General features: G+C 31.3%; 1 long non-coding RNA gene across 3 annotated transcripts; it reads left to right on the top strand.

Moving 5' to 3' along the window:
• Positions 1–320: 320 nt before the first annotated feature.
• Positions 321–18,711, top strand: LOC130749305 (uncharacterized). Of its 3 annotated transcripts, none has more exons than XR_009022887.1 (8): positions 321–1,148; positions 1,250–1,440; positions 1,653–1,844; positions 2,046–2,194; positions 2,434–2,581; positions 2,819–2,982; positions 15,755–17,913; positions 18,025–18,711. It is a non-coding gene; the product is annotated as an uncharacterized LOC130749305 (long non-coding RNA). The 3 variants fall into 3 exon arrangements; XR_009022889.1 differs by having other exon boundaries at positions 2,046–2,330; XR_009022888.1 differs by having other exon boundaries at positions 321–1,153.
• Positions 18,712–19,002: the final 291 nt, after the last annotated feature.

Here is a 19,002-nt window from a genome sequence, read left to right as displayed (position 1 = left end):
TGATAAATAGTATCCTTTTACTTTTTTACTATTTAAGAGGCCCAATGACATACTTGTAGTAGTTTTTATTATCCAAACTCTATACAAGGTTTGTTTTGTTACCAGATCAAAGTTTTTTTTTCAATGGTTATCAGATTTTTTTTTGTCGAGAAATGGTTATCAGATCAAAGTTGTAAATTGTAATAAACCAAATTGCATGAAAGTCTTTACCATCATATAACAATTTCAAGGCCCACGAAAAACACAAGCCCATTTTTACCCACTTAATTGCACTTAGGGTTTTTATGTTTCATGCAACCTCCCTCTTTCTCATTAGCATGGCAGCCTCCTCTTTTTCTTTTATTCACGCAGCAACCTTCCTCCTCCATAATCACCAAAATCAACAAAACACATTGATATGTTACTGTCCAAAGTTAATGATCAGGAGTCTGTTGTTCTCGTTCTGCTTATGTTTCCCTCTTTCTATTTTTTAGTTTGTTTTTTCAAAATGATCAAAACGATGTCATCCTACAGGTTTTGTTACTAGGTTGTGCAAATTTTAACCAAAAACGACGTCATTTTGGCCTGTTCTACATAACCGAGGAAAACTGGCCAACCCGCGGTTTTGATCGGTTTGGCCGGTTCAGAACCGATTTCAGCGGTCCAACTCCGGTTTTGTATTTATTCGGTTCTTGCAGTGTTTTGGACCAGAGTTGTGCCCGGTTTCCGGTCGAACCGACCGGTCCAGTCCGATTTTCAGAACATTGGAAAATTAAGTATAAATATCTAGACACATGAATGAGGAAGATGTTGACCATCTTCATCATCATCTTCAACATCTCCACCCATGATCTTCAACATCTTATTCATCATCCTCTTTAGCATGCTAATCATCATCATCTTCATTCTACCCAACAATAAACCCAGATCCGCCACCCACCGCAACACCCACCAAATTCACCAACGGCTGCATCCCCCACCACCGCAACCAACTCCCTCTCCGCAAACAAAACCTCACCCCCAGAGTAACCCCCACCCACAACAACGTTTGCGAGCCTTGAATTGGGTCTTGATCTCCATCTTCTTCTTCTCGATCTAGTTTCGGGTCTTGATTTGTTTCTCGATCTTCATCTTCATCTTCTCAATCTTCATCTACTTCTAGATCTAGTGTAGGGTTGGATTTATCCTCCTTTCCATTCTCTCTTGATCTGCATCTTCTCCTCGTGAATACTCATTTCTCAATCTCCTTCAATTTTGTTTTGATATGCAGATCTACGTTCCAATTTCCAAGATGATGAACAGATCTGAAAGGGTGAGATCTGAAACCGCTGAAGCTAAGGGTTCAACAGAGGAGGAGATCTAAAAGGGGGAGATCTGAAAAAATGGAGAAGGGTTTGAGGCAATTTCAACTAATGCATGCTAGAGAAAATGAGATTACTCAAATTTTTGCAAAATGAATAGGTGGATTTTTTTTTCCTGTAACATGAATATGTGCAATGCTATAGGAAGCCCACTCATTTTTATTGTTGTATTTTATGATATGGTTCAAGTATATCTTCTTCTAGACCTGGTGCAGGGTTGGATTTATCCTCCTCTCTATTCTATCTCGATCTTCATCTTCTCCTTGTGAATACCCACTTCTCATTTTCTCTCGATTTTGTTTTTATATGCAGATATGCGTTCCAACTTCAAAAATGATGAACAAATCTAAAAGGGGGAGATCTGAAACTGTCGAAGCTTAGGAGTCAAAGGAGGAGGATATCTGAAATGGGGAGATCTGAAAAAGGGGGAGAAGGGTTTGAGACAATTTCAACTAATGCATGTTAGAGAAAATGAGACCACTCAATTTTTTATAAGACGAATAGGTGAATTTTTTTCTTGTAACATGAATAAGTGCAACGCTAAAGGATTCCCACTCATTTTTACTGTTGTATTTTATGATATGGTTCAAGTATATCTTCTTCTAGATCTGGTGCGGGTTTGGATTTATCCTTCTCTTTTGATGTTCATCTTCTCTTCGCGATAACCTTCTTCTCATTCTCTCTCGATTTTGTTTTGATTTGTAGATCTACACTCCAACTTCCAAGATGATGAACAGATATGAAAGGGTGAGATCTCAAACCAATGAAACTGAGGGGTCAACGAAGGAAGAGATCTGAAAAAGAAGAAGAAGGATTTGGGATAATTTCAACCGATGCATGCTAGAGAAAATATGGTGACTGGAATTTTTGCAAGATGAATAAGTGATTTTTTTTTCCCGTATCATGAATAAATGCAATACAAGAGGATGCCCACTCATCTTTATTATTGTATTTAATGATATGATTCAGGTCTATCTTCTTTTAGACTTGGTGCGGGGTTGACCTTATCATTCTTTCTATTCTCTCTTAATCTTCATCTTCTCCTCGCGAATACCCATTTCTCAATCTCCCTCAATTTTGTGTTGATTTGCAGATCTACGTTCTAATTTCCAAAATGATGAACATATCTGAAACCGCCGAAGCTAAGGATTCAACAGAGGAAGAGATCTGAAAAGGAAGATCTGAAAAAGAGGGAGAAGGGTTTGAGACAATTTCAACAAATGCATGCTAGAGAAAATGAGGTAAATGAAATATTTGCAAGATGAATAGGTGATTTTTTTCCTGTAACATGAATAAGTGCAAAGTAATAAGATGCCCACTCATTTTTAATATTTTATTTAATGATATGGTACAAGTCTATCTTCTTCTAGATCCAGTGTTGGGTTGTATTTATCCTTCTCTTTATTCTCTCTCGATCATTATCTTCTCCTCGCGAATACCCGCCTCTAATTCTCTCTCGATTTTGTTTTGATCTGCAGATATTCGTTCCAACTTCCAAGATAATTAATAGATATGAAAGGGTTACATCTGAAACTGGCGAAGCTAAGGGGTCAACGGAGGAGGAGATCTGAAAGGGGGTGATCTGAAAAAGAGGAAGAAGGGTTTGAGACAATTTTAACGGATGCATGCTAGAGAAAATGAGGTAACTGAAATTTTTTGCAAGATAAAAGGTGATTTTTTTTTTCTGTGACATGAAAAAGTTCAACGCAATAGGACTCCCACTCATTTTAATTATTGTGTATTTGTGTTTAATTATATGGTTCACATGGATTTAGTGATGAATATAGCTGTTGATTATATGGTTCACATAAAAAATAGTAATAAATTTTATTGGCTTTTTTTTTTTAAATTCCTCAACTTATGACTCATAATTACAATTAAAATTTAAATAATAATTTTAATATTAGTATATAAGAAATTGAAAAGTTTTACAATTAGTTATAATTATAAAAATTATTTTTACTATCTAATACTGTTATTAATGTAAAAGTAGTAAATTTCAATTAATATTTTTATTATTATTAAAAAATAACCTCAAATTATAATTAACAATTATATTAAAATTTATTTTTAAATATGGGAATTCAAAAATTTTAACAATTAGTAATTAATATAATGATAATAAAGGGGATGTAGTTTTTTATTTTTTTATTTAATGTGTTTAATATAAATGAATTTTTTTATTAGTTAATGTATTCAATGTAAAAATTAAAGCCTCATTTACACACACATATATATATATATATATACTGGTTTATTACTTAATGTATTCAATGCAATATTTATTGTGTAGCATAAATGAATAATTTAAACTAATGTCTTCTCTCTCAAGTTTTCATGAAAAGTGAGGTGAGAAAAGTGACACAACAATTGTGCTATGTGACTTACCTTGCCCACTAATTTTCCTTGCTATTATGAGAGTGATGTGGATTTTTTAAAGTGGGATTTATATTACCGTTTATTCGGATTAAATGATTATTATTGAGTGCTCTCACTCCTCATAATAAAAGACTCATCTCACCTGATATGGCAACAAACTAAGTCGAAAAGTGACACTTGAAGTCAGGGCCCACCCAACACTAAATGAGACCTAAAACAAACTTTAAAATGAGGCCTTTTTATGGGTTTTTTTTTTGTCTTAGGTTTGGGTTTTTGAGGCCTCTTTTTACTTAGTAAAAAAAATTAGGGGTCTTTTTTACTTGATAAGAAAAATAAAAATTTGCTTAGGTAGTTTTACCCTTTAACCGGCCCTACTCGAAGTCACTGGAAAAAAGACAGGGGCATGTTTGACGGTAAAGCCTTGAACTCAATCACTTTGAATGTTACAATCTTTTTTTTCTTTTATAAGCCCAATGTCAATGCTTATAATCAATAGGCCAATTCGTTTTTGTCTTGTTGTGAATCTTCATGTGTCATTTTGTAAAAGAAACCGTAAGAAAATTAAAAACAACCAAAAGTCATAGGTTCATTCATTCATTGCTTTGCATGTAAGAACCTCATGTATTAAATATTTTCATTATGATACACAAAACTTCAAGGTTGCATTAATATTTAAAACACCGCCCTTTGAACTTTTGGAGTTATTAATAGAGGTTACTGACAGGAGAGTTTCACAAAATAACTCGAAAAAAGCTATTTCAATTCATGTAGTTTTTCACATTCAATAAATTTTGCTTTAGAAAAAAAAACTATTTCAATTAATAATTTTTATTAAATATATATATATATATATATATATGAATTTAGTAAATTGATAAACTCAATTAGAGGGATGTTCTCATGTAGTTATTTTTATATTAATAAATTTATGTTTTCTAAAAAAAAAGATAAACTATATATGTGATATTAACATAATGATAATGTATACCAAATATCTGTAAAGAATACAATATAAGTGTTTATTTTGACATTACACTTTAAACTTTATATAATATTACATATTAATTTTATTTAACTGAAATTTTAAATTGGCCCCTGCAGTTTTTGTGGTGAAGATTCGAGAGTGCAATATACACTTACTTTTTTTTTTGCTTATTGCTTATATTTAATCTACTCGTCAATTAGTTGAAGTCATTGAAAAAAATATAGGGACATGTTTGGCTATCAATCCTTAAACTTACTCACTCAGTGTCGTAGTAAATGTTACAATGCTTTTCTTTTCCTTCTTTGTTTTTGTTAGCCCAATATCAATGTTTCTTATCGCAACACGTACCAATATGTTTTTGTCTTGATCTGAATCATCTCTGTCCATTTGAGCAAAAAACGGTAAGAGCATTAAAAACAAGCAAAATACAGAAGTTCACTCATTCATGGCTTAGTTGGTAAGAACCCCATGTATTATTTATTTCATTGTGATACGCAGAATTTCAGGGTTGCATTAATATTTTAAACCTCATATTTCTGCATATCACAATGAGAATAACTAATACATAGTGTTCTTATAGGCTAAGCCATGAATGAGTAAACTTCAAACATTTGCTTGTTCTTAATTCTCTAAATTCTCTAATAGTTTCTTTAGCAAAATAGCACCGGATGATTCAGAGCAAGACAAAATCATATTAGCAAATAGATTAGAAAGATTGAAACTAGGCTAACAAAAAATGAAAAAGCAAAACATTGTACGATTTACTAAGATACTGAGCGAGTGAGTTCAAGGTCGGATAGCCAAATATGTCATTTTTTTTAGTGACTTCAAGTAACTCAATCGTGGATTAAATGTATGCAATAAGTCAAAAAAAAATCGCTATTGCATCAACGAATCTACAGCACAAAAATTGCAGGGGAAAATAAAATTCTTTAATAAATAAAGTTGATATGTAATATTTTACAAAGTTTAAAATATAATGTCAATATAAGTACTTATATGGTATTATTCTACGAAACTTTGGTTTACATTATCATTATGTTAATATCACATGATTTAACATTTTAATTTACCATATTCATATTTTTTAATGAAAATTATCAAGTGTAATACTCCCTCCGTCCCTAATTATAAGCTAAAGTTGTAAAAATCACACTTATTAAGAAAGCCTTAATTGATGCATTGGTTTTCAAAAAAAATGTACAACTTTCTATGTTTACCCCTATTTATGATAACATTTTTTCATCATTGTACTACTAATGGTGGTGCTCCACTACCAATAAATGCAAGGGTGAATATGGAAAGAAATATTAACTTTTGCAAGGTTAGCTTATATTTAGTGACACAAAAAAAGTCTCAATGTTAGCTTATAATTAGGGACGGAGAGAGTAGCTTTCAAGTTTCTGTTGTGAAATTTTCTCATCAGTCAACCCTATTAATTACTCCAAGGGTCCAGAGTGAGAAGTTTAAAATATTAATGCAGCTCTGACATTCAGCGTATCACATTGAAAATAGTTAGTTGATCCTTACAGGATAAGTCATAAATGAATCGACTTCTAGCTTTGGCTTGTTCTTAACGCTCTTACGGTTTCTGTGACAAAAGGGCCCAGGACGATTCTAAACAAGACAAAAACATATTGGCCTATTGATTAGAAACAATAATAATGGGCTTATAGAAAAGGAAAATAAAGGTTGTAACATTAAAGTTTACATTGGGTGAGTGAGTTAAGGGTTGGATAGCCAAACATGACTTGTCTTTTTATTCCTGTGACTTGATAAAGGTTTTTTTAATGGTTTGGAACTAAACTCTTAAGATTCATCATAGTAAGTTGATACCGGTTTTGTCGTCCTGTAAGAAGTGTGATATATATGTCATTCAATATTTAACAAACCTAAATGATAGTTTCTACAAGAGATTGGTTGTTATTCTATACATGGAAATATAAAGAAAGCAGCTGATAAAAGGCTTGGATTCACCAAGGTAGACAATTTTGCTAGGATTAGAATTTCGTTGTTTGACCTCTATGTTCTATTGACTCACATACAAAAATTGTTCTATGAAATTGATTCCTCCCACCATTTCTTATCTTACTACCCAGTCCCCCACCGAAAGAGGTAATCACGTTGTTATATTAACCCTCAATCCCTTGATCAATTAACAACAATGAGTAGCATTAAGCATATACGTTTGAATAAACTAACGATGCAACTTTATCCCTTGACCTTAGAATCATTAGATTTTATTACCAAGTTCAGATTTAAATAGCTAGCTCCCACCGCTCATCTAAGTTCATGTTATACATGACCAATCTAAAACAAGCATTAAGGAAAAGTTAAAATAATTGAAACATGGCAAAGAAACATATGATTAACACTAAATCAGACTCAACAACGTCTGAGTTCCCTACACAAGTTTGAATCCATCAAAATACCCTACAGATCAACCTAAGATATAATATGAAGCGTAAGAGAAAAACATTGATTTTTTAACATAGAAACAAGAATTTTGTATGAAAGAAAGTCAAATATATTACATGATCATCAAAAATACTAGTTCTAATCCCAACAAATGAGAAATTAGCTATCTTTTTCCATGGATGACTCTGAAATCATAAAAGAGAAGAAGAACAATGAAAAACCGAATATGTGACACCAATGATGAATCTAGCTCAAAAGCCTTCTCTATATCCTCCTAGACCTTCCTTAATGCTTTTCTTCATTTTCTCTCTTTCCCCGAGTGATGGGTTTAAGTTAACCTCAGAGATCTTATGAAAATTTTGTTTTTACAGAAAATTTACAGCACAAGGCGCTCAACACCTTTTTCTTGGTGCTCAGCACCCTGTTTCCCTCAAGGGAGGGTTTCCTGCACCGCTAGAGCCGCTCAGCGCCTCCTAATGGCCGATTAGTGACAAAAAAAACCTTTAAAACATTCACTTTCCTACCAAATCTTGAATTTTTCTTTGGATCTTCACCCCTACAACAATAACCAAAGATTTACTACAATGAAAACTATATTCAAGACTAAATACTACTAAAACTTAAATATTATGAAAATATGGATATTTAATGATAATTCACATGTTTAGAAAAATTAAGTGTTAATTCTAATATGTGAATCTAGGTAAATTTGGCACTTGTTATGACTTCAAGAAGCTTTTTCCACGTTATTTTGAGGGTATATCACGTGAGATGAATATTTTATTAAGAGGTGAGAGCACTTGACAATAACCATTGTATCTGGATAAACGATCAAAATAAATCCAACTTAGAAAAATCTACATCACTCTTCTAAATAGCAAAAAAAAAACGAGTGGGCAAGGAAAACCGTACAACACAGTTGTTGTGTTTGAAATTCATAAGTCGTACAACGAAAAAATCAAATTTGTTATATACATAGTATAGAAATATAGTTTTTGAGTCCATTCAAATGCACATTCCTCTCTTTCAAGCTTCAATCTTGATGCAAATGTTTACTAGGATAAAAAACATGAAGGCATTAAAAAAAGGAAGAGCTCACCAAAATTCCTTCTCATGTGGCCGGTACCACTTTAGAAACCTTGAACTAATCAAAGTAGCATTGCTAAAAATTCTTACCGTTGTGTAGACGCTAGGGTTTTGGCCCTTTTGCTTGACTGTGGGGCTTTTCGAGGTCATTAGGAAGCTTTTCTTACAAGGGTTGAGTTTTTGTTATCATTCTGGTGACTTTGTTATTGTATCCATGTTGAGAGAGGATGTTTCGCAACTTTATATATATATATATATATATATATGTGGCTTTTTACCTTTTGTTAGCACATATCAATGTTTCTAATCATTACACGAAACTGTTTTTATCTTATTATGTATCATCCTGGGTCATTTTGTCAAAGAAACCATAAGAGCATTATGAACAAGCTAAATTCAGAAGTCCACTCATTCATTTTTTTTTTTTGACAGAAAACAGAAGTCCACTCATTCATGACTTAGCCCGTAAGAACCCCATCTATATATATAAGTAAAGCACACTTAAACCATTACATTAAATACATTAGTAAAGATTGCATGTATTATAATGCATTAAGTAATAACAAATTATCTTTGTAATAAATATATTAAATAATAAGGTTAAAAACTAAAGAAAAAAAAATTGTATTATCAAAAGCTATTCAACTACCGACATTTAATATTCACAAAAATACCTATATTAAATAATGATAGTTGTAATTTTTAAAAAATAGCTTGAGTTGAAAAATATTAAGAATTAAAATTAATTAATTATAAATAGTATTTACAATTAATTAATTTAGATAAAATATATTTAAAATTAATAAATATTTTTTATTAAATAATTATTGATAGTTAAAATTTTCATAGAGTAATTTTTCTATTTAACTACACATATGATGATAAATAAAACAAATATATTAAAAACTAAGTTATTTAAATTAGGAGATATATATTAAATATGTTATGCATGTCATGTTAGTTATAAAAAATAATAGAATAATTTAATTAAATTTATTTGTCAAAATAGTTTGATTTTAAAATTTTTGGTCGATAGTTATAATTTTGTTTTAAAATATTTTTTCTAATAATATTTAATATAAGTTTATAACCTCCTATGAGGTTTATCATTGTTGCACTCATCTACAATAGACTAAAAATGTAGTATGCAATGAAGTATTTAATAAACTTTCTAAAGAAATTATATTTGATATGGCTACAATATTTCTTCATTGATAAAAAATAACAATCATTCTTAACCAACTTGCGCTTTTGCACATTATTATGGTACACAGGTTTAAGAATTTCTTATAATTTATTTGTGTTAACCACATGTATCCTCTAATGAGGAAATCATGTTCTATCATAAAGTACATTCCTTAAGGACGGAATCTCAGGGATCCAAAGAGTTAATTTTAACCATTGTAATAGACATTCATTAGGTTGAACGACTTTTTATTTCAAATTGTCTTATGAGGTTTTATAATTTTTTACTTTCTATAAAACTATAAAAAAAATTGAATAAGATAAATTATTATTTTAATTCATAGTTAAGTTAAAAAATATGTGCTCTTACAAACTGCATATTAACTAATTAAATACTCATTATGAAATAAATAGTATAATTTTTATATGTGTCACTAAGAATATATTTTGACATTAAACTTTCCATAGCACACTTCCCATAAAGTTTCAACTGAAAACACTACTTTCATTGCCAAAACATGAAAGCAAGAGGTAAATACCACTTTATAAAAGTCTTTTTACTTTTATATATGATGTTACACAAACATTGGCTGAATTATTCAGTTCTAATTATATATTTCATCATTTTACTTAATATTGAGAGTGCATTACTATTTAAACATATAATCACTAAATAAGTTGAAAATAATTTTTATTAAAGAAACATAAAATATAAAATATGTGCTTTAATATACTAAAAAATTAACCTAAGAGGGGTAGCTCAGTTGGCAACGCAGGCTAAGTGTGTGTGAAGAGCCCTCAGGTTCGATCCCCACACAGTACACTCTAGGGGAGGGATGAAGAGTCTTAATTGTGACTAAATCTCGAATCTGTCGGTATATCCAAAGGGTGATCGGTACCAAATGTTTATAGAAAAAATATTCAATAAATTTTTGATTGAGCTTCATTAATGTAATTACATTATATATGTTTATCATATTCTTAAATATCTACTATTCAATAATTTTTCATATTACATAAATTATTTTTACAAATAATAGACACATAACTTAAAAATAAACCCGTGCAACGCACGGGTTTAATTTCTAGTGTATTAACTATTTCATTGTTATACGGAGAATTTTAGGACTGCATTAATATTTTTAACCCAAAACTTTGGACCCTTGGAGTTATAAATAGGGGTTATTGGTTGGAGAATTTCACAATAGTAAGAATTTCAAAGCCATGCTATTCTGATAAGTTCAAGGTTTCCAAAGTGGTGTCGAGGCCTAAGCAAGAATTATGGTGAACTCTTCCTTTCTTTACACTATGTTTGGTAGAGAAGAGAGAAGTTGAGTAGAGAGAAATAGAGTAGATTTGATAGGTTGTTTGGTATGGTAGAAAGAGAAGAGAGATAGAAGAGAAAGAATGAGATAAAAAGTTATATTTTTATAAAAAGACATTTGCATCCAATAAAAAAAATTAGTTGCAAATATACATCTGCACAAAAAAGGGTACTAAAGGGAAAAGGAAAAAATAAACTTGTGTGGCTTTATCTCTCTTCAATTTGAAGAGAGGGCAAAAAGCCGATGGCCCCACCACCTGCCATCTCTCTCTCTTGTGGGTAGGTGCAAACCAAAAAGAAGGAGATTATCTATCTCTTGCTAAACTCTCTCTAGGGTACTTCTCTCTTCTCAAGTTACACTCCACCAAACACACCGTTAATGTCTTTGTGTTTTTCTCATAATAAACATTATCATAATGATTGAAGCTTGAAACACAGGAACATGAATTTGAACTTACTAAAAAATGAGCATTCCTATACCACAAAAATTGCAGGGGAAAATTAATTTTTTTAATAAATAAAGTTGATATTTAATATTTTACAAAGTTTAAAATATAATGTCAATATAAGTACTTATATGGTATTATTCTACGAAACTTTGGTTTACATTATCGTTATGTTAATATCACATGATTTAACATTTGAATTTACTATACTAGTGTTTTTTACCCGCGCGTTGCACGGGAAATTTGTCTATTGTGTTTGATACATCGATCAATATTTTAAACTATAATAATTTTAAGATACTAAGAATGTAAGAACAATCATAATAAAGATGCAGATATTTAAAGAGCATAAATTTAGACACTCAATTATAGTGTTTTGTAAGCATACATTGAATTAACTAACGAACATCCAATTAACCAATAATAACATTCAGATCGAATACATTGAATTTTACCTATGACACTCAATTCTAGTGTTTTGTAAGCATACATTGAATGTGAATATTTGATTCAAACTGGGTGACCAAATGTAACACCATCATAACGAACACTTGTCACACAATGTCACAATAAATGTCCATATTTTTTTCTGTAGAAAAGAGATAAGAAATCAATGCTCTGCAATCAGGAGAGAGACAAATCACCATTCAATCAGAAATGTGAAGAAAGTCAAGTTGTGACAGATCCACCAAGTAACATTTGTAGGGAACCGGGGTAACATGTAGTGCATAATTTGAAACTGATATTACATCATTACTAACAATGATAATTCATCCTCAAATATTTTCAGGTTGGCATGGAAAATTGGTATCTTTACATACAAATAAAGAATCAAAACATTTGCTTTAAATCATAAGTATAAAGACTTACCTTGCCTACATACTCACAAACTATAATTGAAGCTCTCAGAATAGAATATTGTTGCGAGAATAATTCATGGGAAGTACAGATTAGGGCAGTTGCAACAATAGTATCATGGACATGGCTAAAAATACCTGATCTCAAGATGTAAGATGAATCCAATTAATTGGGGTCCAACTCAAAAAAAATACATGATGAAAAATTCACTGAAGTAATTCAAACCTAATAAGAAAATAAACTACAAAATCACTTATAGATGAGGAAGTTTTCTTATCCCTCATCAAATCCAAAAATCTCAATAACAGGCAACTCAAGTGAGAAACATAGAGTACATAAATCAAATAAAAATTTAAATTTCACATAAAATTAAATAAAATAGATTAACAGAAAAGAGACTCACATGATTAAAACAATATCTCCAGCTTCAAAAGTCGACCCTCTTCAAAAATCCATCAAATACTACTCGTCATGGGTACGATTTAGCTTAGTTGTTGAATCGGACATTCAAATAGTATAAGCTTTATTAGGGCTTGAAATATTGATCAAATGAAAATTTCAATACATAAATTATTGACTCAACATTTAATAGAAACATAAAATTAACAAAAAAAAAGGAACCATAATTTGTGCTATCACGTTCAAATAGTATAACCATAATTCATCATAGAAGCATGGAGAACCTTGGGCGACTTGAGACCTACAAAAGAGAAAACAAAAGAGCATATAAGAATCAGATTTAGAGAATAAAATAGACTTGGATGATGAAAATCATTCTAACAAATATATCAAAAGAGGATGAGGAAAATAATCTAATTACTCAACAACATTTATGTCAAACACTTACACAATTATCAACTTATACAATTATCAACACCACATGAAGCAAGTTGCATACTTGAGTAATCTTCCTCATTTTTCCTCCATGCCAACCGGTTCACAGTAGAGACATATAGGGGAGGAGATGGCTGATGCAGTATTAGTAAGGAGTAATCTAGGTAAATCTTAGATAATTAAGACAAATCTTTTAAAATTTTAATATTTTATGAAAAAATTTCTCAAATATAAAATTACCTTTGAAAAATCGGTTTCAAGATGTGTTATGGAAATAAATTTTAGGTGTAGAAAAAGTTTATTTTTAGAGTATTAATTAAATTAAATTTTATGTTATTTTTATTGAATTTTCGGATTTTTATTTAATTAAGGATTTTATAAGTTTTTATTGTGATTTGGTAGTTTTTATTAATTATTTTTTATAGTATTTTTATTGAATTTTTAGTTTTTTATTTAATCTACGTAAATCTTAGATAATTAAGACAAATCTTTTAAAATTTTAATATTTTATGAAAAAGTTTCTCAGATTTAAAATTACCTTTGAAAAATCGGTTTCAAGATGTGTTATGGAAATAAATTTTAGGTGTAGAAAAAGTTTATTTTTAGAGTATTAATTGAATTAAATTTTATGTTATTTTTATTGAATTTTCAGATTTTTATTTGATTAAGGATTTTATAAGTTTTTATTGTGATTTGGTAGTTTTTATTAATTAATTTTTATAATATTTTTATTGAACTTTTAGTTTTTTTATTTAATCTACATAAATATTATATAATTAGGGTAATTTTAATATTTTATGAAAAATTTTCTTAGATTTAAAATTACCTTTAAAAAATCGGTTTCAAGATTTGTTATGGAAATAAATTTTAGGTACATTATATGCTCTAATTTAATCTAATATAATAATTTAACAAATCTAATTTAACAATATGACGTTTTGTTTGGTTTCAAAAAAATTTGACGTTTTATTTGGTAGCTCCTTTTCAATTTTCTATTTATATAATTATTAATGTTTCCCACCAATCTGTATCAATTTTTTTCTTCTTGTTTATTTTATTATAAACATCCAATTATAAAGTTATTATGACCCAACGTGATTTTCATGTTTCTGGTATTCTATCTTTCAAAGATTGTTTATTTTATTATAAACATCAACTCTTAATGATATTATCAGGCCACGTGAGATAAAAAAATATAATAAATTTTTTGGATGAATTGATTTGAAATCAAAATAGGTCAAGATCGATAAAAATCTAGCAAATCACAATAAAAACTCATAAAATTCTGGATTAATTAAAAATCTGAAAATTCAATAAAAATACCATAAAAATTAATTAATACTCTAAAAATAAATAATAAGATAAATTAAGATAAAATCATGAAATAAACAACCTAAATCCTAATCAAATCTAAAATGTAAAAATGTACTAAATAAATATAGATAAAAACTATCAAAATCTGGCAAATCACAATAAAAGTTCATAAAATCCTGAATTAATTAAAAATCCGAAAATTCAATAAAAATACCATAAAAATTAATTAATACTCTAAAATTAAATTAAGATAAAATCAAGAAATAAACAACCTAAATCCTAATCAAATCTAAAATTTAAAAATTTATTTTTTTATGAGAATTAACTTGAGAATGACACGTGGAATTTTTTTTATGAGAATTAACGTGAGAACGACACGTCACTAACTTGGCCTGTGAGAGCGACACGTCATGCTAGAAGTTGTTCTTTTCTAATATATATTGATATTGATATTGATATTGATATTGATATTGATTGATTGATTGATTGATATTGATATTGATTCATATATTTTTAATGAAAATTATCAAGTAAAATAACAGAGGTTGTGAGGGAAGGTCATAACGGCAGGGACGAAAATGAAGGCAGGCAAAGACGACGGCGCAACCATCCCAAGGTCAAAGGAGTGCAACAACAAGGCAGACGAAGGCGACGGGGAATGCATGTGGTAGTGGCAGGATCTAGTGGACTCTGCAACATCAGGAGGAGGCGGAGGAGCAGAGAGTCGTCGAGGAGCGATGGTCGTAGATGGAGGAGGGAGGCAAAATTGAGGAAGTTGCGGGGACGGGAGTGGAGGTTGGAAGCGAAAAGGAGAAATAAAACACACCAAAAACCCCACTTGTTAGGATAATAAAACCACCTATATATTATGGTATTAACCCACCTTTTGTGGGGAAAACACCTAAACAACTAGGAGAATAGCCTCCCTAATAGAGGAATGGAAACCCCATGGGAAGAATCCCCCAAGAGGAGTGGTGGCGCATGCTATACAACAAACCCTAGCATAGGTTTTCTGAAAGAGATAGCCTTTGTATCAAACATATTTCTTGATTGAGGAGCTAAAACTCATATATAGATTTAGCGATATACATGATCTAGCTTTGTCCATTAACTTGTTTTGGCCATGTCCACTAAATATGAACCTAATTGGGTTTCTTGAGTGTAGGGACAAATTCAGATTTATAAACTCACCCGATCATTATTTATGACATGGTGAAAGACAAGCATAATTCATCCTAACTCGTCCCACAAACACTAGTGCTCGTTATCTATCATATTTTAAATTTCTCTTTTTAAATCTTATTTCTCGAGGATAGTAAGTGGAATCAGAATGTGTGAATAAATTATTAAATTATTAAAAATAGGTGAATTTTGTGGTACCAATAATTGTTCTGGGTGTGATACCTACATTTCATGGATCAATAGATTATTGTCATGTGGTATTTAAGTTATAATTTTGCTATTTTGATGAAAAAGGCGCAGGAATATATTGTTGCAATTTTAAGAAGTTCAAGGACTTAATGAATAAATAACATATTGTTCTTAACTTCGTTTAGTTTATTCATCTAATTTCCTTTCATGTCAGGATCCTCCTCCTCCATGCTCCACCCATCTTGAACCTCCAAACATTGATTCTTGAGGCATACCATGGATTATAATAGAAATTAAAGTACCAAGATGATTAATTAAAACCTAGCAAATCCCTAGAAACACACACTCTACGACCGCAAAACCACTTCATCCTGGCGAACAACCCCCACTCTATAACCTCTTCCACACCTTCGATTACCACCATGGTGGACCTCTTCCCGCCAACTCCGCCATTAAGTTAATTATGTCACTGAAACACCAATTGTGCCATTGCATCCTCCATCGTGGACTAGCCCAACTCCACCGTGTAACCGTCGAAGCCAACATCCCTTGCATCGTCCAAATTGAGTCACCTTTACCGTTGCCAAAACCCAAACCAGCGAACCAAACCTAGATAAGCCCCCCATCGATCTCAACCACCAATTCACCTCCATTTTCGTGGTATCGGAGCCACCACGTCGAGACCTGCCGCATCATCAATGAAAGAAGATGAAATCTTGAAATTGAAGAGTAGAGAAAGAGAATGAGAGAAGATTAAATCTTTGAACGTTATCGGGATCTTTGATGTCAAGAAAACTCAGATTTGCGCCATCATCGAGCTCAACCACCAAGTCACCTCCCTTTTCGTCATGCCAGATCCATCAAGGCGAGACCCACCACATCATCAACAAATGTAGATGAAATCGGGAAATGGAAGGGTAGACAAAGTGAAATGGAGAAGACAAAGAGAGCGATATTTGAAGATCATGGTTTCACAAATGAAGTGCGATATGGTTCTGGTTACGCTGTCGAGGCTTATTGACAACAGGGGGGAGACATCTAGAGATCATAGCTGGTGAACGAAGAAAACAACGATGCAGGTTATGACGCCTCTACTTTAGAACAAAATTTTGGTGATGCAGAAGAGAAGAAGGGCTGGGAACTTTTTGAAGGATTACTTTGTAAATAATGATAATAATATAAACATTTAAAATTTATAAAAGAAAATATTTATTGAATGCTACCTTAAGGTTGTGTTTGGTTTGAGGGAGAGGCGAAGGAAAGATTAATTGTATAAGGAGAACACAATAACCAATCCACCTTCCCTTGTTCGTAATGGAGAAAAGAGGGAAGGAAAGAATTATTTTTTGTCGGCACAACCAGGAAAAACTTTCCGTCCAAATTGAAGTGAAAATGGTGAAATAGCTATGATTTTTGTTTAAAAGATAATATTACCCCTACCAATTTTTATTATTCCACATAAGTTACCTTTTGTATAGATAAAGTTCTTTTATAATGTTTTTTCATCCGATTTACATTAACTTATCTTTGCTTCTAAAGTTTTAATCATGTTTAAAAATTTTAAATGTGATATATAAATTACTTTTTAGTTTTGACCAAGTATCTCCACAGCCGACTGCCGTGAGATTAATCCATCGTCCCACGGTCAGCGCACTAAGCGGTATATCGTATAATATTTAATATAGATTTAAATGTGATATGTAATAATTTAAAATGGTTGTAAAGGGGACAATAATAATTATCCATTATATTTTCTTTCTTTCCTCTCACTTTTCCTTTCACACAATATCATACCAAACAGCTTAAAAAATCATCTCACTTTCCCTCCTCTTTCTTTCCTCTCTCTTTCTTTCCTTTCACTTTCTTTCCCAACCAAACAAAGCCTGAAAGGATCCACTTTTGCTAATATGTGCAGAGAAACACTTTGTCAAATTTGCTTATTTTTGAAAAAGAAAATGAATCAGTTTGCGTCACCCTAATGACATTAGTGACTTAGTGTCATGTCTCACTGGCCAACGTCAATATGAGCAGACTCTAGAATAGAAGTTCCAGGTAGTTATTTATTACACAGAAGGAAATCTGCACTACTCACACATTTTTTTGCAGTATTCAGGTGATAGAGGTGGAAATACATCATGTCACTGTGGTTTCTGTCCAATCCTTGAATGAGCTGTAGTACTCATTTATCTTTAAGCAGATGAAGAAAAAAAATACCAAGATAAATAACACTTACTTAAATTTCTTTCTGTTTCTCCTAATTCAATATATATCCCCATATTTGGATCAAGATTTGCAGGTGATACCAAATATTGAAAGAAATTACAAGATTGCAAATTTTGAAGAGTTGGATTTGCAACTGCATGGCCAGTTTTGGTAACTTAAATTTACTTTAGCTTGAACAGATTTGGTTCACATAATAGGTTGAATTGAAGTGATTACTGATTTCTTTGACACATGATGACAAATGAAATATACTTGATACAGGTTTGGAAAATCACTAAAGCCAGAATCAATTCTAGAGAGAATCTCATGTGATTAGTTTTTGGAGAGAAGATGATACAAACATATGCTAAAGAGAAACTTTTGTTGCGACTTACAAAAGTCCAAAACTATGAAGTACTTAAGTTAAACACTTAAACTAGCTTGATTCGATATTGACAATGGAAATAAAAAATAAAACTAACTAGGCCAAGAGCACACAAGCAAGTTTCTTCAGCAATTGTTCAAGGGGTTTCAATTTCAGTGCTAAATAGGCTACCAATTCTATGTTCATGCAGAGGGTTTGGGCCTGTAGGAACCTTCCTCAGAGAAGTTTCACTTTCATGTCTCACAGGGCTATGGATGTATAGATGCAGTGGGTTTGGACCGATAAGAACCAACCTCTGCTCCGAATTCAGTGACTTCTCCCCTTGCAGATTAGCCTTCAAACCAAAAAGCATCTGCACAAGTAAACAGAGTATATAGTATTCAAATGTAGCATAAAATAAACTTTTTTTCAATGTTGTCTCTTCATGCGCTACATTATAAATTTATAATACTTATATGTTGGTGTGACAAACCTTTCTGTTTTGAATCTCCTTCACGATTCCAGCATCATCAGAGCATGCATAAGCAGAACTGCAGCCTGCTACATATAGTAAACAACAATGTACCAAATGTGTTATGAATGGTTATATATACACTCAACATTGAATAGAAAAATGCACACTATTGTACTTATTTCTTGGATTTGTGACAAAAGAACAAAAAAAAAATTAACATTGACAGACCAGAAGTCTCCTTCATGAGAAGCATGCAGAGAAGAACGAATAGAATGACAGGGATAGTGTTGCATTCTGACGCCATTGGAAAGTCTAAGTTGTGCTGTATGTTGAGAGGATGAAGATTGAAGAGTAACCATCGCAATCCATTAATTTATAGCGTTGTGATTAGAAAATGTTCAGTTTTTCTAAAAACAAATAA

The sequence above is a fragment of the Lotus japonicus genome, chromosome 3, assembly GCF_012489685.1.
Source record: "Lotus japonicus ecotype B-129 chromosome 3, LjGifu_v1.2".
In the NCBI taxonomy this organism is placed as follows: domain Eukaryota; kingdom Viridiplantae; phylum Streptophyta; class Magnoliopsida; order Fabales; family Fabaceae; genus Lotus; species Lotus japonicus.
This window is presented reverse-complemented; position numbering and strand designations above follow the sequence as displayed.